Source organism: Larus michahellis, chromosome 1, assembly GCF_964199755.1.
Source record: "Larus michahellis chromosome 1, bLarMic1.1, whole genome shotgun sequence".
NCBI classification, from domain to species: Eukaryota; Metazoa; Chordata; class Aves; order Charadriiformes; family Laridae; genus Larus; species Larus michahellis.
In genome coordinates, this window is record NC_133896.1 from 97,135,004 (window position 1) to 97,160,333 (window position 25,330).

The 25,330-nt window shown below is 40.9% G+C and overlaps 1 protein-coding gene across 23 annotated transcripts in view; it reads left to right on the plus strand.

Annotated features, from left to right (window-relative positions):
• The window catches only part of ZBTB20 (zinc finger and BTB domain containing 20), a 487,918-nt gene that overhangs the window by 347,197 nt on the left and 115,391 nt on the right, over positions 1 to 25,330 (plus strand). For 21 of the 23 annotated variants that reach the window (XM_074594530.1, XM_074594379.1, XM_074594501.1 and 18 more), the window contains one exon: positions 23,390 to 23,444. The gene's annotated coding sequence lies outside the window, so the exon portion shown is untranslated. Of the gene's footprint in view, positions 1 to 23,389; positions 23,445 to 24,849; positions 25,024 to 25,330 lie in introns of all 23 variants that reach the window. The other 2 variants (XM_074594388.1, XM_074594398.1) reach the window with 2 other exon arrangements.

A 25,330-nucleotide genomic window follows, 5' to 3' on the forward strand; every position in this document is an offset into this window, starting at 1 on the left:
AGGAGGTCCTATACACACAGCTCACTAAGCCATGCTGTTTCTTCCCTGTTATTTCCTCTTCTTGCCACTCCCCAGATGGTCCTGAAACATTGCATCTCAGTGGCATTTAGCAAATGCAGACCTATCTCTGTTTATTCCACTCTCATTTGCATAACAAAGCTGAACTGATTTTTATTTCTTTTAGGATGTGCACAGAACTAAGAGAGAATTATTTTCAGGTTTTCAGAGAGCTGTAGGATTCTGTGGGTTGGTTTGGGGGGGTGTGTGTTGCTGTGTGTGGGTTTTTTTTTTCCTTTTCTGGCATAACTACCCATGGGTTTGCTCCAAAAAATTAATTGATAGTCCATTAAAAACTTACTAATTTGTTCTGACTTCTACTTTTATTTTTAATTTCTATTGTGCAGTTCCATCTGAATAAAAAAAACCACTAGAAGGTGCAATATTGAGATGCAATATTGACTTGATTGTAGCAGATCATTCAATTCTTTTTGTAAACAAAATTTCATTGAAATTGTTGTATTTTCAGTGTTTCACTTTTGATAAATCGGCATCTTCCAATGGCCATATGTTCTATTGGAAAAATCTCAAGTCATCCTGGTTGTATGCACCCAGATGATACTCAGTTTCATGATATGTTCCATCGTATGGTATTTAGTACAAAAAGAAGAAAACAAGAAAGTGATAGTGGAAATGACACCGAGGCCTGTGCTTGCGCTTCAGAATAACCAGTTTTGAGTCCAAGCATCACTTAAAACATTACATTCAGTAATTTTTATTTTGGCTTAGGATACAGAGTAATTTTCATTTATCTCAGACTGTGTTGTGTCCTTTATAGCCTGTTTGTTCAAATGAAAAATGCCTACATTATCTGAACCTTTGACTGGCCAAATACTTATTAGTGTTTTTCCATGATATTCAGGTAATTGAGCTCCCACTGTTCTTAGCAGATGAAGTGGATGATAAAGTTGGTTTGATTTAGTAGGAAATGGGAATCAAAATACCATTTTAGACTTCAGCCTTAGTTTTCCTGTACCACCATTTCCCACCTGTATGTACATGTCTCTAATTTATTAAGGGTCCTATAAAGATAATTGTGGCAAAAATGGAGAAGTGCTTGGTGTGGATTGTACAAGTACCTAAAAAGCTGAAGAGAATGAGCCCAGAATCTCAAGGGGGTGGGGGGATGAAAGTCCAGGTTTGTCTGGCTGTAGAATTTCTGCTAGGGCACTGGAGCTCAAAGGGGAGAGATTTAATTCAGGTGAGCAGAAAACCCAAGAATTTTGGGTAATGAGTGTGGACAGCTTGCACTAGTGTGGTAAACAAAGTTAACTGCCCAAGCTAACTGCTCTATCCCAACTGTGCAAACATCTGAGCTTCTTCTGAAGAATCCCCTGAACTATGACAGTTTTATTACCAAACATTTTCAAGAAGACCATCATGACTTATGATTTGCTTTATAGCATTGGACTGTGAGCCATAACATTTCAAAATCTGCTTCGTGGGCATTTCAGGCAGCATTGTAGCAGTGGTGGATAGAGAGTTGCGTGGCAGCAACATTTGACATCCCAATGCCTAAGACTGATTCTAAGTCTTACCGATTCCTTGTGCTCTAGCATAGAGGTCAGGTGTGTCCTCCACCTGTGCTCTACCTCCTCAGCAGGAATGCTGATCTGGTGTTCTGTACCTAATGCAGTGTATCTACCTTCCTATTAGATTTAAAAAAAGACAACAGGCTCTGAGGAGATCCATAATGTATACATATTTTTAAAGGCTTGGCTGAAAACATTTAAACTTCATGCTTCAATGGTCAATGGGGGAGTTGCAGCAAGTAAGATTTCTTTAAACTCCCTTCAGAGCCCTTCTTTTCTATATCGATCCGGTTTTGCTTTTCCAAAGGATTCCTGGTTCTCAGAAATATGAGCAGAAGTTGTACGAAAGCTCACTAGAGGCAGAGCCTTTATGGTAAGGCTCTCAATATCTTGCTGTGAAATTGACTGTCTTAGGGCTGATGGAATTTCAGAGTCTTCTCCCCTCTTTGAACTGTGTCATAGGGGTTCAGGGCTTTTTCTTGTGGCAATGAAATATCGTCAGTTAAAAACAACAGTTTATTTTACGGCTGAATTTATTCCCTGGTGGCAAGGGGAAACTGAGGCAGAAAATTACTAGATCATACAACAGAACGAGTATCAAAGCAGAGAATGAAATCCCACATTTAATGCTGGCTTCTTGAAATCAAAGGCAAAGCTGACTTTGATGGGACCAGCTTTTTCCAAAGATAGCTCCAGACTCTTCATCTGTTTTCTGACCATTTAAATTTTGCCTGAGTACTTACAGCTAAAGCACTAGGAAGATCAGTTTAGCTAAGTATCCAGAATGGTGGGAACTCCTTTGAATGTTTGTGCTTTCAAAACAAGACTACAAGTTATTTAAGGACTCTGTTGAACAGAATATTTTGTCGCATAGGCCTAGCAAAATGCATTGTGTGTCTAAACAAAGTTTTTTCAAAAGTTCATTGTATGTATTTAGTAATAAAGAGCTCGGTAATTCCATCAGCATTTTTAAAGTTTGAAGAAGATTCAGGGTCCAAATATGCAACGCTTCCCAGAACAAAATGCCTGTTGCCTTTGTTGTTCGTTCCCAAACTGGCATGGATAAAGGATTAGTTACTCAGCAGCGTTCTGGGTAAAAGATCAGACTGGTTTGCATTTTTTTATAAGGCAATTCACCCTTCCCTGTGTCAGAAAAGGACAGTTGTATTTATACTGACAAGAACTGTAAATCAAACTCGGAATAAATGTTGGCACTGGCTCTTAATTATTTCTGGGAGCTGGGATCAGGTACGGCTTACGTTTATACCACGACTCTAAAAGGCCACAGAGTACTTTCCAAAAACTGAACAATGCACACGTCCTCTTTCTGTGGGTTTCAGCTAGAGTAGGCTGCAGCCCACTGCTCAAACATCTGTTAAAGGAATGGGCCCATTAAAAGAACACAGCGTTGCTGTAGTGTGGTGATGCATTTTAATAGTCTCCTACTCTACTTCTTCATGCTCTTTTGCCCTGTGGAAAACCAAGCAACCAACCGGTTTGAAGTTTTCACATGAACGTACTTGCCCTGGGGTTCTCTGTGAGTCCCCATGAAAATATGGGGTTGCTGCTCAGGTGTTCTTGTTTTCTTAGCAGTTTGTTCTAAACAAGTCTTGCAAAATCTCAGTTTTCTCTAGGGTGCAGGGATGTGGGGAGTTTGGTGGGTTGTTGATAGAGGGCTTAAAAGATTTTCACTCTGTTCAGTGTTGTTCATCACTGGCCAGTGGTACCCGATAGCCGGGGCAGGATAACACCTCTGGAGTAGCTGTTCACTTTGGGGCTGGTAGAATTCTGTGATAATTTTGCAAAGCCTCACTAGCCTGTAGACCGTGCTTCCTTCTCTGCTTGTGTTTAAAGAGGTGGTTGTAAGTAAAGTGCTTGCACATTCTATTGCAAACCATCATGTTTTCACAAGCATTTACAGATTTGAGTCACAGCTTTCCCATATCTGGCAGCAAATACTGATTTGAGAATGGAAGAGATATCACTGCCTTGATCAAATTACAATTTTTTCTTTGTACATTGCTCCAGCTGGAAATTACTTATTTTCCCAGCACAGCCCTGCTCTTCTACCGAGAGACACTTCCACACATGCATAACAGGTGAACTGAAGCTGGGGGAGTTGTACTTTTGGATTATTATTATTACTTTATTTATTAAACAAAAGTGTGGATGTCATTGCGGTTTTTACTGGTGAGGATACTTTCTGAAATTTAAAAACTAGAAGCTTAGAATATGCGTGACCCTTTCCACATCTTTGTGATAAGCTGCTGAGCACTACAACTTCCTTGGAAGCTGATAGAAACCAAGAACATGAGGAGCTTCTAGGATCTGTCATCTAAGATCTCTTACACCAAATTCTGCCTCTAGCTACACAACAGATAAGATTTTATACAATTGGAAATGTAAAGGATGGCGTATTTCAGTCTCTTGTCTTGCTGATATTATTGTTGTATAGTATGGCTTAAAGGTCCCAGTCCTCTTTTGGTATTGAACAAATCCCATGGGTGCTTGCTGTGATGCACAGTGTTTCTAGGTTATGGATGACTTAAGTAAATAATGATTTACCATAGCATGTGTTTCCTGCTATGGGAAGACCCTGAGAAGGGACTGATTTAGCGTGGGCATTTTTTTTTTGCTGTTTTCCCTAGGGATTCTTAATCTGTTTTAAAGGTTTGGTCAGAAATAGTGGCCGGGCTCAGGCACAAGTAGTGGTTTTTTGTAGGCCTGGTAGCACTCCTCCCTCTGTGGACGGTGACGGCGTATCGCTTGGTAATTCCTAGATTGAAGCTATGGGCACAAAGCAATAGTTAAGCTCATTTAAGAACTTCTTCAGTTGGAAACCGTACAGTTGGGGCCTTCCAACAGATCGTTGATCCAACCTTTGCTGTCAGGGAAATGAGACTGAAAACACTGAGCCCTTTGCAAGGCAGAGGTTCAGTGCCGTTGGGAGAGACGGCTCCTTGGAACCTGGAGCTTCAGCTCCTCACATGCAGGGACCTTAATCTAGACAAGGAGTATAAAGAATAGCACTGCATGTGCCTGTATAAACAGTCTGCAAATCCGATTGTAATGAGACATTCCTGAGGTGATTTCTGAACTCCCTCGTCCCAGACGAGGAAATTCTCCCTAGGTTACACCCATGCTGCTTCACTGAAGGTGGTAGGATAGAACGTGGATCACCAACGGTGTGTTTCATAGGCTTCGTGGTTGCAGAAGTGTGACTGGAAGAAACATCTGCAAATGTGTGGGCTGTGCAGGAGTTAACAGAGGGAGTGATTTAAGCCACCAAAAGTGGATAGTTTATTGTGGCCCCATTGTAACTTTCCTTATATCATGAGGGATTTTATATCTTTTACTGACTGCATAGTCCTGGGACCTGCCTTCTGGTGGTGATTTATTTTTCCAGTTAAGTCATTGTTCATCATTATGAACTGAGATTATTTTTCTGTGTAAATTTGACAGAGAAGCATTCTTGAACTTGCACACATTTTTAATTTTAAAAAAGCAACAGAACCCCCTTTGCCCTCCTATAATTATGATACTAAGCAATTATAACTCTTTAGCCTTTGGTCTTCACAGCATTCTTGTCAGATTAGTACTGGGAGAGGCTTAAATCAGGACACTGCCCCTGAACCACCCTACCAGCCATGGGCTTTGAAGAGCTGTTTAAACCTGGATCCAGACACAACCTTGTCTGAACACTGGGAACCAAATGTGGAAGCGTGCCAGGGAAGCAAGGCCATGCAGTCACCAGATGCAGAAGTAATTTTATTGTTATTGCTAACGCTGAAATCCTAAAGGAGCAAAACTTGATGGGGGAACCTGTTGAAGGGGAAAGAGAGAGGCCTGCTGATTGACCTTGGCAGATGTCAGGTGAAGGAACACAACTGACTCTTAGGAAGAGTTGGAAGACCACTCAGGCAATCCGGGAGAAGGTGAGCAGGCCTTCCTGGCCACCCAAAGTTTGGCATGAAGAGAGGGGCAGGTGCACCTCTGTAGATCAGAGAGTGTTCCACTTGGCCATTGGAGAATTTCAAAGGGACAGGTATGAGGCAGGTCCCACATTCTGATTCTTCACGGAAGGAAGGTTATAGGAAGTCCTGGGGCTGTTGCTGCGTGGGGTTAGAGTATCAGGATGCATTTCAGGGCGGAAGAAGACATGTAGTACTTGAAGAGAAGCAGGGAGTCCTTGCCTGGACAGCCTAAGACCTCCAGTTTTGGCTTTTCGGTTGTGACAAAGATGGTTGAGTCATCCTTTCTCTTATACGTTATATTTTCTTATATTTGTTTAGAATGTAATGATAGCCTCTTAGCTAAAGCAAAACCTGATATTTCTGAGGTGGAAAAGAACTATCCAAAATCTGGGTTAGATATACAAGTATTTAATTGTCTTTCACATTTTTCTGTTCATGCTACTTAATGATGTTTTGCTTACCACTCAATTCATCTTTTTGTCCTAGTTTACAGTGTATATTTTTCTGCCAACCCCAAAAGCTCCCTAACCTTTGTTGCTTCTTGTTTGAGAATCTTTGTGGATATATTTGTACCTCTCTTCTCACTCACCCACCTCTTTTCCTTTCCTTTCGCTTTGCTATCCGCATGTAACTTCGTCATTTTTTACTATGGGTAAGGAAACCCAGTTGTATTTGTCTCAAATTTTGAGGTCTACTGAAAGGGGATGGGGGGGAAACTAATTTGAAGTGAGTCATCTCTCTTGGCTCCTTGAAAGTTGGAACCAACTTCAAAGGGAGTCTCAATTTGGGGGCAGTTGCACAGATGAATCCCAAACCTTTGTATGTCCTTCCCTTTCCTCCTCCTTCTCTCCTCATGTAGTCCGAACAGATTTGGCAATTTCAGTTCAGCACGTCTGTGCAGTTTTTTAAAATCCATTACATAAGTTTGTTAGTTTAAGACTCTCTTTTTCGACATATGAGCCTAAAATGGCTTTGATTTAAAAATGGAACTTGGCAGGGAATTTGTTCATATGGTAAGATTTTTTTTTTAGTTTAGTTTCGTTTATAATATGTTTTAATCATTTTTGGTGTTTTCAAAACAAATGGTGAAATATGTTTTTTTCCTTCTATTTTTGGCTACCCTCCTCTGAAAGGCCTTACTTCTCCCTTGTGTGTTTAATTTGGTGCTTTGAGAAGCCTTTTTAGATAGTGGGGCCTTATGCTGCAAAATTTAAACTTAAACATCCTTGTGAAGAGGGAAAAATCAGACATAGATCCTGCTGGCCAGGACTTTGCATCTCAGGGCTCTTCACTGATAAAAAGCAGAAGGGTCACTAACTGGGTGATGCAGTGAAATGCCGAAATTAAGCCCCTTCGTGGGGCTCAGAGTACGTACAAATACAGAAAATAAATGGAATACGAGGAGGAGAAAGGAGGAGAACAAGGGGAGACAACACTTTCTGTATTCATGATCAGTGCATCCCAATTATCTGAGCAATTTTAAGGAAATTTTTTCACGGTCTGGGATGCAGCAAAGCAGATTGTTGCCAAGCAAAATGCTTTCTTGTAGACCCTACACAGAGGGACTCTGCATTCCCCGATTGGCCCTAATTCCTCTGAATTTTCATACAGAGGTTTTCCTTCGTGATCTCCTTAGCGCATAGAATAACTCACAGAAGAGATTTTTGCCCTTTAGCAGGTGGTTCAGACCACGCATCCTGTTAAAATCTGTACAGTGGAATTGAGTTCAAATTTTTTGAGTGATCTTCTCCTTGTATACAAAGGTCCCAGCTTTTGGGGGAGTGGGGAAGCAGGATGCAATTTCAAACTTAAGGCAGCCATATTCAGGCTGGGACCTCAGAATAAATGCTTTTAAAAGAAATGCAAGGCTTATCACCTGGGATGCCAGTTGCACCCAGCTATGTAGGAGACCCCAGCTTGTGTTCATACCCAGACTAGCTGAAATAAAACGCATGCTGCTTTTGCAAAAGATAACAGCAGAGAAGATCATCATCAACCTGAAAAGCAGTCCCTTTTTTGACAAGGGACAGGCCCTGCAAAAAAAAAAAAGTCTCCTCTACTTGTCCTTTGTGGGAAACCCAGTCGCCATGACTGACTTAATTCAGGATCAGAAAAAGATAGGCTCCTCATCGCTAAAGCAAAGGAAGAGATGATCCACCATAGGAAAGTATGGTAGAGGGGAAAAAAAATGGAAACTGCACTTCCTCCTGGTTAAGGCTGACATATGAGGTAGAGGGAAAAATCTTTTAGGCTCGGAGATGGGCTTTAGAAGATCAGCCAGAAACACACACACGCAAAAATAAGAAAGCAGAAGGCGTGGGTGGTTATGGGGATTAGTACTGACATATGGAGCCTATCAGCTTGAAGTTACACGTTTATATCTGACCTAGGTCACTCATGCCCCAAAGTCATTACTGTCGAACAGCTGTTGGGTGGCCTCTGTGAAATGACTTAGGGGTCTGAGCCCAGTTTCTAGTGGCAGGTGTCCACATTACACAAAATCCATCTGTATTAATTGGCCCCCAATATCTGGCAATCTCAGCAGAAAGACCAAGTACTAACGGTTCACCACGGAGATTGAGCTATCCTATTTTATCTTGGGTGGCCCTTCAAGGAAGGGGCTGAAGAACTTTGGCAAAAGTATTGTAGGAGAAGACAGTGCAGCTCCTGGCCTGCTCTGTGGTTAAACTCAGGCCACCAGTTTTCAGATCCCTCGGACCAGCAGATTTCACTAATGCTGCATTTACTCTTGAAGTCAGCAGAAAGTATTTCATAACTGACTGCTTGCGTGATGTTGAATATACATTCATTTGGTTTCTACTTTCGGATCATAATAATATAAACAGGAAAACTACATTTTGAATTCATTAAGTTCTTCCTCCGCTGTTTAAAAAAGATAAAAACTTCTCTCTCCTTTTTTTTTTTATAAGGATTGATTGGTGTCATGTACATATTCGTTCACTTCTGTTTATGCAAGATAATAAGAGTATTAACATGGAGGTGGAATAATGGTGTTTATAATTCCATCACCACTGTTTATATAAGATAAAAACAGTTTAAAAAACAGAAAAAAGAAAAATAGTGAGAGAACATTTGCTGTTATGTACATATATTATTTTTTTCCACTTTGTTTGTAAAGAACGTGAAAGAAAAAAAAAGTGTAGCAAGTTGAAGAGGAGTTGATTCTGTTTATAGTATTTCTGTGCTGTTTACCTAAGATAAATTAATTTAGAGTTGATGTAATGAGTAACTTGGGAGAAGAGAATTGGGGTGAAAGAGGGACTGGTGGGTTTTGTGCCTGATATTCTTAGTACCTTGTAATCCTTTCCTTTATTAAGAAACGTGAAAGATGTATACCGAATCTTTCTAGTGGGAATATGATACCACCGGTGAGGCAGGGGACGCATGGCGCTGTTATGCCAGCTGATACAGCGGACGCTGCCAGAGGGGTCAGAGGCTTTCTCTGGGAAGAGGGCTCTGAGAACAGAGAGGATACTACAATAGTCTGAAAAGATCTCATGGACATTAAACCCCTTGGTATCATTGTCCATGGACTTAGTCCAATAATTGTGTGCCTGTATGACTCTGTTTTGTTCTGCAGCTTTGAAGTCTAATCCTAATTCCTTCAGGGAGAAAGGCTTGTAAAATGTCTGCATTTCACAGAGGCAGAGGAATACTACCTTTGATGCAAGGCTCTATTGTCAGTCCTGCGCAGTCCTTTTGGTTCACCCCTGTGCGCGGGCATATTGACAGATGAGGAAGGCTGGCAGATGCGAATATTTCCTTGAGATGAGCACCAATGCACGGTTTCTCAGTGTCAACCAGAAAGGCCATTTATACCTAATAAAAGAACAACTGTGTGGACATTAACGCGCGCACACGCGAAAAGTCCACGAGTATTCGCTTACTTTTACAAATGAGTTTGCTCCGGCCGCAGGCACGCCCTTCGTGTGTTTGCTTTGCGCAAACATTCGAGCAGGCAGGCTTTGCTCTAGTGAAAGCAAACGGCCCACTTCAGAAGTCACGTGCTCGTGTGCTTTCAGGTAGTGGACTATCAGCTCACGTATGTATGTGCCCTATAAGCGCTAAGTGTCACGAGAGATGGCTTTGCGCATGTTTCCCTTGTGCAGTCAAAGGAGTCAGCCCAGGAGTTGGCCTGACCTTCTGCAAATGGCGACGGACATACCTTTACGACAAGCTTAAAGTAAAAGCAGTGAGAGAAACTGAAACTGCACCCCTAACCAGGAAGCTATGGAGTGCAGTAAATCTAGTATTGCATCAAAAATGCTTTTTTGTCTTCTAAAGGAAGTCGCTGCCTTCTATAATTCCATAGTAACGTTTCTCTCCTCTCTAATCCTGAATGAATCCAAATCCCAATGATATCTTCATCTCTCCTTCCCAATTCTTATTTCAGCTCAATAAATTGTCTCTACAAAGCAAGCCATTTAAGCACATGCATAAGTCCATTTCTGTTAAATAGAACCTGAAGTAAAGGTTAAATTTTAATTACATGCTTGAGTCCCATTGCATTCACACGTTTGAAGTTAAGCACAGGCTTGAGTACATGGTTTGAGGGCTCAAGGGTTTAACATTAATCCAGTCAGGAGGCAAAAACAGCGCTGTGCGTCTGTTGGATGACGTGGTCTATTGCATTGCTTGATCCCACCTATGCACCCCTGCTCCAAATGTCAAGTACTTGAAGCAGACTGTATGTGCTTAGTGAACAGCATTGCCCAAGGTAGATATTAAAAAAATAGGCTGGGTTGAAAAAAAATTGCAGTCTGATGGTGGACCTTCCAAAAGCAGACAAGGATGTGAACTAGCCAAGTAAATGATTCCTTAAAAATTTCTCTCTGCTAATTGCCAACCCCAGCTTCCCTTGGTGATGATGTGGAAGTGGATGCAAAGAGCAGGGGTAGGTCTGTCAGCAAGCTGGGAAGGAGTTTAAAGGAGCTTCGATCATAAACTTTTGTTTTTTAGATGAATATAAATTGTCATGGGTACAAAATGTCATTTCCTGAAGTGAAGGCCGCTCTCATCTCTATCTCAGAGCATTCCGACATACAATAATATGTGTCTTAATTATGGCGTTTCAGCACAAAAGGCACAGAAATTTCACTTTTCAGAGTTGTACAATCAAGTTGCTCCACCTTGCTATTAGGCATGAATGGCAGTCAGTGCTCCAGGGAAGCCTGAAATTGAAAGAGCAGCGGGTGGGGAGCAGTGGGTCAGGATGGGTATGCATTTAGGAGAGCTGTGTGGGGAGTCCAGAACTAGAATAGCGGGAAGTGCTGTAAATTGGATTGAACACGTTGCTAGTGGACAGGGTGAAAGATTATGCAGCATTTGTCTGTGTGACCGTAATGAGCTTTTTTCCCATAAAAGATTTGGGGAGAAAGTACTGGGTATGAATAGGGTCCCTTTAAGAAGCACTTTTAAAAGAGCTCATTTTCGATTCCAATCATGTATATGCCTCAGCAAGACTGTAGCCAGATGCTTGTAGATCTGAAGAAAACAGCCCAACCCTTTTCTTATCATCTACCAGAGATGACAGACTTTAAAAACTCAATGGCACTTTCGATAACTTCTAACAAGAACTGGGACTTGCCTGGCTCCATTTGTCTGGTCAAGGCTGTATTTCTGGGATTTATCCCATGGAGATTTTCAGCAGAACCTTACACTTAGTGTCTAAATTAATGATATTCCTTCCTTTTTGCCATGACAAAAACCACTCTGCACTATATACATTATGCTAAAGTTTTTGTCATGGACATATTCTGTAAAAGCTTTTTCAGCTTCATCATTTTGACAAGCTGATTCCATTAAATCCTTCCCAGCGATCACTTTCGTATGGTGCAGATGGGGGAGGTTGGTTGCTTGCGTGGTTTTCCCTTCTTTGAAGCTAGAAAACAGTGATCGTCTGACAGCTTACATGGTATATCTTACCACTTACATGTCCCCAGGAAAACATTTTGAGGAAATGCATGCATTTTGTGTATAATTCTCGTAGTAAATAGAGTCTGCTCATTAGTCTAGACCATAACTTTTCTTCAAGGCTCTTTCGGGATATAGACATGAGCTTAGCTCTTAAAGCGTGTAGGTTGGTCTGTTAGTATCCATGTGCATTACAAAGCTCCGGATACAAAAGACATTTCTCTCCTCAGTACTTTCCACCATTTCACCTGGACTGAAATGGAAATTCTTGAGTGCTTTGAATAAGGAAACCCTCTAGCTGTTCGCAAATAGGTGGTTAACTCAAAATCCTCCAGTGAAGGTTCACCACAAGATGGTGATGCCTTTGCCAGATACCTTGCGCTATCAGAGGTACCAAAGGGGTCTGGGCAAACAGTGTTGGCTCTGATCCTGCCATAATGGCAAGTGCTAGATGCTGGTGATAAACGCTACAGCTGATAAATGATAGAGGTGATAATGAAAGAAAAGGATTCTTAATTTTTAAATACATCCCCTCACAACATATCTTCTGAGGAAGTGAATTATTTTAATCTCAGTTTTATGGCATGCGGAAACTAAGATTTTGTGACTAAAGCAGATAGGAGCCATGGGGAGGAACCAGATCCCATAAAACCTACCTTTTTCTTCAAGGAATGCTTTTTATCTGCCATTACTACAAATGAACATGGTGTAGAGCTACCTCTTTTCTTCATTCTTCATGAGGCCAGTAGAGTTTTTCATGCCGACCTCAGTGATGCGCATGTCCACAAATCTTTTCAGGATAGCTGCCAGAGCAGAATAGCATTGCATACAGCCTGCTTTTGCATAAAAAGAAAAACAAAATCTATCTCAGTAGGCTACCAAGGGTATCGAAGCATCTCAGATTCCTTAATTTATTTGTTTGTGACACAAATCAAAAGCAAATTTTAAAGATTTTTTCTTTTTTTTTTTTTTTTTTTGCTACCTGCTAATCACTTCACCATCCTTCCTCTTCCAGAGTGTTTCCACAGATACTCATATTTTTCAAGCTGGCAGCTTTCTGATCCCCAAGACTGAATAGCTGGTTATCTCAGCTTCCCATCTTATGTGGAGTTTATCTCCCTCATTTACAATAGCAAAAGCACTGTCTGCATGCACAGACCATTATCCTGGTTGGGTTGTTAAAGTTACTGCAATGCTGACTTTATTTTCTGTAACAGTTCTGAACAAAATGTTTCCTTTGAAAGGTCTCAGACCTCTATCCTCCCAACTCCTAATCACAGTAATAACCAACCTCAAGGAGTCATTAGTGAAGACTCAAACAATATCCTGTAACAAGTCAGCTATGAAGAAATTGGCATAGTTTATCTCTTTGATTCATGTTCTTAGGAAAATAATGGCTTGCAAAATAAAGCTAGCGTTGCTCTCATGCTATACGGTATCCCTTGGATCCGAGTCTTTCCTCCCCCACCCACTTGTCTTCCAAACTAACGTTGAATATAACTCTGCAATTGCTTACGAGACAGGGTGCATCTACAGAAGTGACATGTTTTTAGACTATAATGCCCATTTATTGTGCTGCTTCTTAAACTGACTCACCTATAAACCTCTTTTCGATCGCTGTAACTTGTTGCATTTTTAGATGAGCTGGGAAAATGGTATAATGATTATATTCCAATCCAACCCATAAAGAAGGGTTTACTTTTCTGAAGCAAATGGATGCAGTGAACTATGTAAACTGGGTTTAGGTAAGTTCTTGGAACTGTTTGCTTTTGGTTTTGTCTTTGTGAAACAGACACTTACGCTGTGCAGGAAAGCTGATAAATAGCGTAAACTATGGCTCACCACTAAGAGACTTTGTAAAATCTCCGTGTCTGCTGTTTGGTTTGGCTTCAGCAATCAAAGGGATCAGCTTTTCTTCATTGAAAGGAGTATGCAGGTGGCTTTTCAGGTTTCTTTAAGGATTTTTCTTCTCATTTGATGTGGTTCAGGCTCTAAACTGGGCATCAAAAGATGTGAGTTCATTTCGCAGTTCTGCTTTAGTATTGATCAGCTTCAAGATCAGTTTAGCTTTCTCTTCTTTCCTTTTTTCATTCCATAAAGTGGGTATAAGGACAATTCCCTCTATAAAGCAAAAGGTAGTGTTCATCTCATTGGTGGTTTGTTTGGTTTTTTTGCAAATAAAACTCTTGAGACTAACTATATTGAACTTCATGGCTTCAAGGCATGCTAGTTTCTCTCTGAATGAGCTGTATCAATATAGATAAACTATAGTGGTTTAGGGAAAACTGGAAAACTGGGAAGTTTGGAATACCCAAGAAATAATTCAGAAAGTCGTGAAGCTCGTCCCATGATTCAGTTATAAGCATTATTCCTCCTTGTTGACTGGGTCAGCAAATGAAATTGCCAGGCTGAGATAGCCTGAGATAGTTTGGTTGTTCAGGAGAGGAGGCTGGAACAGAGCGTCGCTTCAGAGGGTGAATCCTACTAGGAAAGGTGCTGCGGGCTTACAGCGTGGTTTCTTTTGTATTTTGTCTGACTGGGGCATATACCTTCTCTCTTCAGTTATGCTTTGCAGTAATTTGACTCAGTCAACTACCCCATGTTGTCCTCTATTTATATTATCAAATGGATGCTCCAGCTGAGATTGAAGCGTTGTCAAAAAATGGCCATCTAAGCTACCCTGCTGTCGCAGGACTTAAAACTTCCTTCCTGCGGCTTCATATTGGTGGTGAGGGTCTTGGAGAGAGCCATGTCGAAGTTAAACTGATAAAACAAGGAAAGAAGGAGGGAGGTTGTTTGGATATATTAGCAGTAAAACTTAGAATTAGGGACAGGATCCTATAAAACAGCATCAGATTTGATGATAAGAGGGATCAGGTTCAGTGATCAGAGACTGCGTTCTTCCCTCTTCAGCCACCCATCCCTATCTAAAAGACCAATGAAAAATTTAGTTCCCCTGAAACTCAGTTTTCAGGGCATGTGTCCCAAAATTAACAGCATGCTATAGAGTACACTGTTCTCATACCAAAAATAAAATGAAGAGTATTGTTCCCAGAAGCTGTTTTAGTGGCTCTTTATAAGGTAGTTTTGATTTATTTTAATAGGCATAGAGTGAGAAGAAACATGTGAAAAATAAATTCCAAAGTATTGATTATGGCCTTTCAGGAAAAAAAAAAAAAAAAAGTTGGTTCTCTTTCTGGAAAAGTCAGAAAAAGGACATATTTAACCTGTCTTTATAGTTGCTGAGGCCTTAACAGTGCCTACAGTGGTGCAGCTGCATAACCCTGGTGACTTCAGTGGGTCTGCAGGGGTTTAAAGGCAAGTGAAATACTTCTGTAATGCTTTTAGTCTTGTTCCAAGTGTTGCATACTGTCACAAGAACACAGTTCATGTTTGAAGCAGTACAAATTGTAAAAAATGGAGCACAAACCATATAGTACCTTACCTTTCAAGGATTTGCTGCTCTTGTGTATGGTATCTGTCAGGTTAGCATTTTCCTGTAGGTCTTCGCATAGTCGGGTTGTGATTCCTTTAGTGGATAGGCAGTCAGGAAATCAGTCTGACATTTTCTTTAAATGATTGTGACTATGGATTTGACGTACTTAAACTTTTCTGTAATGATCTTCCTGCCACTTTGCTCCTGATTTAACAGACACCCTCATATTCAAGCCCTAAACTACTCAGCTTTCACCCAGGAGACCAAGCTGGATTTTTGAAGTCCAGTGTAAGCCCAGCCTGGGGCTTGCCAGAGCTCAGCTCATACCCTTTGCCCCCCAGCATCCATGAATGGTGCAGACTCCCACTTCCCTGCACAACCCTCTAGCCCCCTTGCAGCTCGGGCATAGCAGTGCCCCCCACTCCAGCCCACTCTGTTCTCTGAGCCTTGTGGTACTCGCAAACTCAGCCAGTGCCCTTTAGTTCTGATCTGCAATGCCTTCAGGGAAAAATGATATATCGGAGTACTTATGTCCCAAATTGAATGTTAGTCAGATGTTAAAATGAAAGAAATATTATGGAGAGTCAGCACGTCTCACTTTGGAAATAAATTATGTAAAGTACACTGGAGTGTCATGGCTCTTGGGACCACATATGATCCAAAGATACCATTTAGAGAAGTGATCACACCACTGCTAGATTTGTCAGATCATCCTGGAGGAACATTAATACCCAGAAAGAAAATAATAATTAGCAATAGAAAGCTCCCAACCAATAACTTAAACTCATTTTCCAGGGTCACTTCCTCACATCAGTAACCTATTTGTATGTATCACTGGATTTTATAGCAATTATCTCCTTATTAATAGTAGACAAACTTCACTAATTGCTATTATTAATACAGATGCATTTAGTTCCTAGTACCGTACTTTCTCACCTTAACATTTTGGTTACTCACGTTTAGTCTGCTTAAATAGTTCAGTATTATTTGATTGTACTTTCTCATGCTGCGTAGTCCAGTTTTGGCACTGCTGAATTCAGGACAGGTACTTGAGAAGGTGCAAGGAACACGAACCATGCATTGGAGAGGTAAACCTCCAAGCAGGGAAGCAGAAGATACGCTTCTCTGCTTATCCAGCTTTCAATAAGGAGACTATGACTTGATGTGGCTGTGGTGTAAGGCAACAGATCTAACTTGTGAGCTGTCAGTTCAGCCACGCTACCTCAGAACAGAAAATTCACCTACAGGCATGAGCAGAGCCAAGACCTAATTTTTAGGGTATAATCCTGAAAGACAACTAGAACCTTTAGGTGTATATCCTTGTATATTTAGGTAGATATGTTTTCTGTTTTCTTGTATTTAAGGTTTCAAAGCAGGTGAAAAGGTTCCAGGTGCAAAGAGTAGCCAAGACAAATATTTTATAAAATGGAAATTCCCAGGCTGTTTATGCACCACAAAGACAACTCATCTGGTCAACAGTTGACTTTTTTTTCCCCCCTCTTTTCCAAGAGTGAACAAGGAACAGACTTTAAGCTGGACAAGTCACATTGCAACCACCACCCTTTCCAGGGCCATCTTTGCTCCTTCACTGTCTCTTGATGGGAGCATGCACAGCCACGCAATGAGGAAAGGGCATCAGGGACGTCAAAGAGATGTCAGGCAGGAGCAGGCAGCTGCTGCCACCAGAGCAGTGAACCTGCGTACCGTGCAGCCCCTTTGAGCAGTCAGAAGTAGGCTGTGTGAGTTATTTTGGTGGTGGCTGCCCCTTCCCAGCTATTCTGTTTCCCAGAATTTGTTCCCCAACACCCTAGAAGCACTGGCCTCCTTGTCCATGCACCCCGCCGGGGCGGTGGTGGACAGCAGGGAAGGGGCAGTGCGGTGACAGTGGAAGAGTGGTTGTGAGCAGCTTCCTTCTGCCCGTAGGCTGATCTGCATGAGGCTGCGGTGGCCAAGTACCTGCCAATGATATGTCCTAGTTTAACATGTTTTTGCAGATTCCTCAAAGACGTAGTCAACCGTTAGAGGTACTGAAAGTTAAAAGTAGTACCATTTCAGGGCATCTTTAACTCAAGATGCGTGCTCAAAATGCTACATTTAGATTATGAAACAATAATATTTAAACTTTTTTTTTTCCATTTCTTGCTAGTTTTGCTCTCACCCTGAGCCCCTTAAAGCAACTGCTGCTGGAACCGTAATGTGCTGTTGCTTCCAGGGAGCTCTCCTCTTTTTTTAGAGATGTTTTCCTCAGAGGTGCTTTGTATAGGGGCTTTTCTTGACTGAAGTTCTTGGGGAGCTGGAGACCTCCGATGGATGTTAATTAGAGTTCAGTTTGCAGATGTAAGAGATTATTTTTCTTATTTCATCTTTCTCATTGTTTTCATTGAGAACAGCTGGTAGGACTTATTTTGGGCTGAGTTACCTGTGGAATGAGTCAGCTCCTTGACTTGATGTCTTTTTGAATTAGCTGACTGACATACACATGAAAGTCCAAATTTTGATTGGATTAATTTCTTTTGTCTTATCAAAACATAATATTATCCAGCCTTCCTGGCAAGCAGAGTGTGCTGAAAAATCTATTCCATCAAGACTTTTCTTTTGTATTTTCTAGTTAAGGGTCCATGAACTTTCTGGTTTATAAAACTATTTTTGTGTGTGTGCACGTGTAACACACATTTAAAGTCTCCTTTTCTCAGTACATCTTTCTTAATTTGCAAAAGACAAGGCTAACATTTTAGCTATTCTTAATTACAAAAAATAAAAAAGTCTCCTTTTACTACACTTTCTGATCCAAATTTAACAATGATACAACAACTGTATACTAATTAACGAAAATATAAGCTATAGCTATATCATAAATCCTTTACAATACTTAATAAGGTAAACTGCAAGGTTTTCTGTCTTCAAGTTTGAGAGAGGAAAAACGTCAGTTACCTTTTCTGTTATCTTCCGTGGACTGCAGCTTCTGAATAGTCTCTGTCTTTGGAAAAGGAGTGATGTAAGTATTATTGATAAATTTTGATTCAAAATTGTTCTCACGTCATTGTTGCATTCTCTACAGAACCAGAATTTGGCTGTTTATTTCATTAAAAAGAGCGTGTGCACCTGTAGTTGAGCAGATTTTTTGCAAATTCTTTAGTGATACATAACCAAAACACATATTCCAATGTATACAGACATACCTTAATTCTAACGTACGTGCAAAAAGTCTGTGTCATTTTTCAAAGGTCATTTTAATTTGATTCTCCAGTATCGTAGACTAAGAGTTGATATATGGCCACATAACCGGCCCTCAAGCTGGATTTGCAGTATCCTCTCCCATTTGCGCTTTCTCCCTTCCTGCAATCAGCTGTCAGTTGTAAAACCATCTCCTCAGTTCATCACTTTCCTAGCACTAACTCAACGGAGTGATGTTCATTCCCTTTCTCGTTAGATAGAGCAGCCAGCCCTTCTCTTCGGCCTTGTAGGAATGGATGAATCCACGAGGACAAGGCCCAGGCTGTGGGGCTCTCCCTCTGCTTGTAGGCACATGGAGGTAAAGAAGAGGAGGAGGAGGAGAAGGAAACCTACCCCATTAACTCTTTGAGAAGACTTTAATGATTTCAAAGGGAGCAGGATTGGGCTTCTGCAGAGGTCAGGATCTGCAGACGCGTTATTGTCTGGTCAGTCTTTTGGACCTTTTCCGTGCTGCGACCCATTGCTTGAGTAGGTGTCATTATCAGTCCCCAAGCAGACACCATTGTGCCGTGAAGCCTGTTAGTACAGGTGACAGTGAAATTCCAGATATTTTGGCTGCTAAAGGAGGTGGTCATCTGAAGCAGCATGACCACAGGGGAAAAAAAAAAAAGAGAAAAGGAGAACTTGAAGAGCATTTTCCTCTCTGTTGCTTTGTCTCTTTTCCTGATGTGGCTCCTTACCTCACGTGTGACATCTGTGGCTAAGGCGTTGTCATATTTCTGGTATGCTAACATAACATTTGACTGCCTTCCTCTGCATTCTTGTAATTAACTCCTAATATTAAAGCAGTTTCCATCTCTGGATTCCTCAGCAAGCTGATTGAAAGGTGGTTTAATTGCATAGCATTGACAAGAAACATGTTAGGTGATTGCTGGCTGTAGTAAGAGTTAATGTGAAGGTAATAGGAGGTATGACAGGGACTAAGATTTTGCTGGCCATTAGCAGAGGTGACTTCAAAAAGCAAATGATAATTAGTATAGGTTTCACTGAACCAAGTTTCCATCTGCTGCTAGTCACTGGATCTTGAGCTGCTCGCCTATTAAAGATTTGCATGTATTTTCCTGGATTCTCGATGGAAAGGACACTTAGGGGAAAAGGGTATAAATCAACAAATAACAATGTAACCTGCAGAAATATAAATCTATGTAGATTAATCCGTGTTTCCTAAATTGCATACTAGATAGTAATTCAATCAAAGGGTAGGGGTCTTGTGACGTTTATGAACATTTATGGATAGTTTGAGCGCTCAGATTAAATGTCAAACCCGGTATTCAGTTTAGAATCACGTATTATTGTTGTTCATTAATACATAAACCCAACAATTATATCCACTAAAATCCTCAATTTAATTTTGCTGTAATCTGTCTCTGCTGTGTCAGAGACACAGTCCAGCCTCTCTGCCCCCTCAGACCGTTTACAGGGCTCCACGGAATTTCAGCTGAGTCTCCTCTTCCACCGTGTTCCCCCAGCATGGCACTGGCTCTGTTTGGCCCCCTCTGAACTGAGGAATTCTCTAGTAAATTATTTTATCTCCCACTGGGTTTAAACTCTAGTTTAGATACTGAGCAGGTGTAGCGCATCCAAGAGGAGAGGGGTGACAAGACTCTGCATCTTAGATCCAGTTCGCTGGGTAGATTACATACGATAAAGCTCTGGCCTTCACTGGTTCCATCTCGGTAAAGGGTGAAAATGTTTTGAGGCAAGAACAGTCAGTTTAGGATTATCTGAATCCGTTGCCAGTCCTCCCTGCTTAAAGCAGTTCATAATTTGCTTGCTTCTCGCCAGTCTAGAGGCTGAAGGAATAACATTTCTCACCTTGGTAGTGCATTACATCAGAGAGATCCTAAATCACTTTGCAAAAATGGAGGTGAATTGCTGTCCCAATTTACTGCTAAGGAAAAGGCACTTGAAGCAGGTTAATTCAAGCCATTTAGTGAATAAATTGTAAGAAGGAACTGAATGCCAGTTGCAAAAATGACTTTGGCACCTGAGATGTTAATTTTGTTGAAAGTAAGCAGTGCTTAAGCGAAGAAAGGTTAAATATTCTCAAGTCCCCAGGTGGTTTACAGCCACAATTTCACTGACTTCCAATAGACTTTGACGTGAAAGCCTAAGTTACTTTTGAAAATTGTAGTTAGCCTCATAAATTGATTACCTGCTTATATAATGTAACTCATATGACTGGATTTCACCATCTTAACTCCGCATAAATAGAACCTTATTCTCATTAAACTCGAGGGGGGATAGATTCCTAAATATTCTTAACATTTAGGCCTTGCTTGTCTCTTAGTCTTTGTGATTTAAATGGAATTATTCACGTAGCAAAGAAAGAGAAAGCGGGCAGAATCTGGCCACAATGAAGCAAGGGCAGGCTTAAGATTAGCCCCTGGCTATTCTGTCCAATGGCCAAAACAGCTTCCAAGTAATAATGATTAATTAACACTAGGAATTCAATATGAAAAAGATCAGCGGATTGCCTTTGTCCACCCCACCAAATAGAGCCATACTGGGTTGAAAACAAACGACATAAATAGAGACGGGTAATTATTTTGCTTGTAACACGGAGACCTGGGGAAAACGGTCAGCTTTCTTAGACTTCATTTTCTTATGTTATTATATAATGGTATATCTTGAAGAAATCTGCTATGTTAATCTAATGTAATTAGGTTAAGTATGTCTCTAGTGACAAACAGCGCCATATGATAAAAAGTTTCACCCCAGCATTTTAATGGTTCAGGTTTTGCTCATGGTTTCAATTAAGTCAGCACAACTGCACAGGGCAGTGAGAACAGGATTTGGCCCACTTCTCTCCCGCATACGTGTTCTGCAGTTATCTAACCTGGAATGAATAATAGTTTCCTCAGACACATCTTGTTTTTCCAATACTTTACATGGAAAGTTTTGTTTTCCTGTATTTTCTTTTCAACAAAACTGGTAATCAAGTGTCCAGAGCAATTGCGATCATTTAAAAAATTATGGTGTTTCAGTTCTGGTGATTTGCCAGATTCTAGTTTGCAGCTTCCGGTATATTGTGCCTGTTTAAAATTACCCTATAGTTTTAATTAGGTCTGACAATCTTGTTCACTTCTTATAGCAAATTTGACGGTAATGTTGGTGTAAGTCATTACTCAGCACCTCCAGAGTCTCAGGCCATAATTTGTAGAATTCTTTGGCGTCCATGTCATCAAAGTTGCTTGATGCTTTCCCTTAAGAGAACTTGTTTTATGCTGCTTATAACAAAGCCAAACTCTAACCACTTGGCCTAAAATTTTCCATTCTGTGCTTTTTTTCCCATGCTGGATGCCTCTTGCTTTTCTTTTTTTCTTTTTTTTTTTTTCTTTTTTTCCCTTTTTCTTTTTTTCTTCTTTTTTTTTTTTTTTTTTAACTCCAGGGCTCCAAGGCACATTCTTTGGCTCAGACTTCTTGTCTCAGGTTCTTCCATGGTGTGCAGCTCACTGTCCTATTTGCCCAACACCCTGAAAGAAATACTTCCCAACCACCAGCTGCTAACAGTCCTTTACATATAGTCTATCACATGGGTCTGTCACACTCTAGATGAGTCTACAGGCTTCATGGTTAAATCTTCAGGAGCAACGTAAAAGGAAAATAAGGGATACATGCTTAGCAAAGGAGTTCTTTTTCCACCAGGAGAACTTCCCTGTTAAAAGTTCATCAGAGTAATGGATTCTTGAAAGTAAGATAAGTAGTGACCTCCTTTCCACCAGCCCGATCTTGCCCTTCCTTTCATCTTACGGTGCTTCAGCTTTTCAGTCTGTGCAGAATCCATCCTGTCATGTGTCTTATGCAAATCTTCCTTACCTGTGGGAGCAGTCAACTTCTTTAAAGAGAAATTTGCTGTTAAACTGGGCCTCTCTGGGTGGCCTCTCTAAAGGATGCTGTAAGCATCTTGTTTGCTGCCCTGCATTTTTTATGGTTCTCTCTGCTCTTTGCTGTATTTCTTCCACCTCCCTTGCAGATGATCAGCCCCTAGATATGCACACTTGCTTTCTCTCACACTCTTCTCTACTAGGCCCGTAATTCCCACAAATAATAGCTACATTTCTGAAGTATTTTTCTGCCTGCCTTCCCTCTTTTCTCTCCTATGACAGCTGCTCGCTTTTCCTTCACTATCTCAACTTAGGTTTTTCTTTCCCTGAATATTTTTAATTTCTTTGAGGAATGGTAGAGCTAATCTCCCCTTTGACTGGACAGGAAACAGTAGGTGAGGGCCATGTCTTGACTTAGGTACTGGAGTACAGCACATGGATCCCATGGTCTTTGTCCATTGTGCTCCTGATCCCCTGATAGCAATCTTGGAGAGCACTGTCTGATCTGACTACCTGAATTTCTTTCACCTTGGTGCAGAGAATGGGGGACAGGACTGATTTGTATCTTTGAACATTCTGGGGGCATCTGCCTTTGTTTTCGGTGTCCAACAGGAGTGTAACTTCTTGTTGCAATTCAGAGCATCAGGCTTTGATTCATTTTGTCTATTACTTCATCCCAGGTCAATATGTTTTAGAAAATGTGCTGGCAGTTAAGCTTAGATACTCCATAGTAGATTTTGGAAACTAGACCTGTAGTCTACCAAAAGTTTGCAATCCTTTAGCCATTCCACTTTCATGCAGCCATGTTTTTTTCTTTAGAGTCTCAGGGTAACAAATCTGTCAAGTCCAAAAGATACTGCGTTGGCAGAAGGAACTAAGACAACGCTATTTTTCTGTGCAGCTATCAGCCGTAATGTAAGCATCCTCAGCCCTAATAACATGCCTAACCCCTCTTCTGTGAAGGTCAGGATCAAGAAGGCGGCGAGTTCTGTTTCCGAGGCCTGTATCATCTGGCATGACTGCTAAGAAGGATGCCATTCAAATCTGGCAGTGTTCTTGTGATAAGAGCATTTGTCCATAGGAGCCACAAGCCTATTTCACGGAGGCTGTTGAACAGCCACCAGAGGATATTTAGTCTCTGCTGGCTTGGAATTATCCCAGGACTGTAAGGCTCCTCAGCCATTACCAGTTTTCTCAGCTACATAGTTTTGGGGTCAGGTAATTTTAAAACTTCCAAGATTTATGCAGTTCGTGAATTTAAAACACGCTTTTTTCCCCTCTCCTGTGGGAGCTGTTACCATCTGTGAGTTTCCTCAATCCGTGTGTTATATTGGTATTGTTTAGTGTGTTTGTTGTCACTTAATTCCCTTTTTTCTTTCTCCCTTTTCTTCTCAGATCACTCACAAGCAGTTTGTGGCATTCCTCTGAAGGAGCCTTTCCTGTCTCTTGTGTGAGTATTTATACCAGACATTTTATACTTTTCATTTATATGAGTTGTGCATTTTGTTCAAGTTCCATCCAAGTCAGCCCAGAGGCCTTGTGAACTTCTCTGTTGCTCCCCGTGGCCACAGGACTCAGTACTGAGTTTTTATTCTAATGCAGTAGTCCAGGATTTTAATGCAGTGTCATCTTATGGGACTTGGACTTAGTTCAGTGGCATTGTGTGATTGATCTGGAATTTATATGTGCGGATTTACAGATGACAATATGTAAGATATCTGTTATATTTGGGGATATACATGTTGTAATGGGCATGATGCTGTTGCGCTCTTGATTCAGAATAAAACATACAGTATTCCACGCTGTGCAAGCGTAAAACAAATACAGAAAACAGTCAACTAGCATTACAGTCTGTCCTTGCTGAAATCTGACCATGTGGCAGAGGACCCTTCCTTACCTAGTCCTGTGTGTTCTCCTACCTAACATTGATGTGCTCTTCTTATCTTGGTGGATTAAATATGCTGTATTCTCTTTGACATCTAACACTATCAGGATTAAAAACCTGTTAGTGGTTTCTTTGAAAGATGTTATGCAGGTTTTTTTCTGACCTGGTCTCATTCACTTGAGTTTGGCTGCTGCTATGTAGCTTGTCAATTTGGTGACCTTTTTAATTGAAGAAAATACTAAATTAATCCAGATAATTGTGTTTTTAAGACCTAGAAAAAGAAGAACTAGAATTTTCATGGTTTAAGTTTTGCTTTTTCCTTTTTTGGGGGGATAGGGGATGAAATCTTCGGGAGAGTTTGTTAGTTATCATTTGGGTTTTAATTTTGCCAGCTTCTGACACGTGATAGTTTTGCGTATTTGGAACAAAAGTTTGCATTTTGCTGGGATTCCTTCATGCATACTGGCAGTGAAATCTAGTGTTTTTAAAACAGTGACGCTTCTTGTTGTGATATAAAGGGAAATATAGCACTACAGCTTCATAATATTTACTATAGTTAAGTAAAGACAGACCAAAGTTTTCCAAATGTCCACCAGCATTTTAAGCCACTGTTTTGGGATGTCCAAGCTGGAGCTATTTAGTAAATGCCAAAAATAATGAGGACTTTTAAATTTAGATTTAGAACTCCACGTCCAAATATGCCTAGACTTTGTGTTACTTTAGATCTCCATTTTGCAATTTAAATTCATGTCTGCTACCCGTTCAGAGAGGAAAGTGGATGGCTGTTAAAGTGCTGCCTGGAATTTAAAAAAAAAAAAAAAAAAAAGGCATAGCACAGTAAGAAAAATAGCTCTTTCGTATTTGGGAGAGGAATTAAACCTGCAAATTTATGTTCAAGTTATGTTTTGATGGTTGGAATTTCTTCAAAGGGATGCTAAAGTGCAAATGGACATCTCATAATTTTTTTCAGGTGCATGCTGAAACAATCAAAGAGCTTTCGTTTCCTGATACTAGACCTAAAATGTGCAACTTTAACATTTAAGTTGACTCCCTGCTTTCGCGGTGCAGAGAGAAACGGCACATCTCCTTCTCCCCCGCCCTGTGGGCAGAAGCATGAGATACGCTGCAGTGACTGCGAAAGGTGGTAGGACAATGCCAGCTACCAAGGAGACGTATTTGAGCTGACCTATCATGCCTGTGGTGTCCCCATATTTCTTTCCTTTCCCCTTTGCCTTTCATTATAAGGTGTCCCAAATCTGTAATTTACAGCGTGCTGCTCCAGTTTTGCTCTGATATATTTGCGACAAATAAGTAGGAGTCTATGCGCGTGCAGAGCTCCCCGTGGCGGTGTCAGGCCCATGAGACGAGGGGAGCAGAGGCCCCCACAGAATGCAACATGGCTTACGTCTAATGTGACATTTATTTGACTCAGAAAGGCAATTGATTAAAGT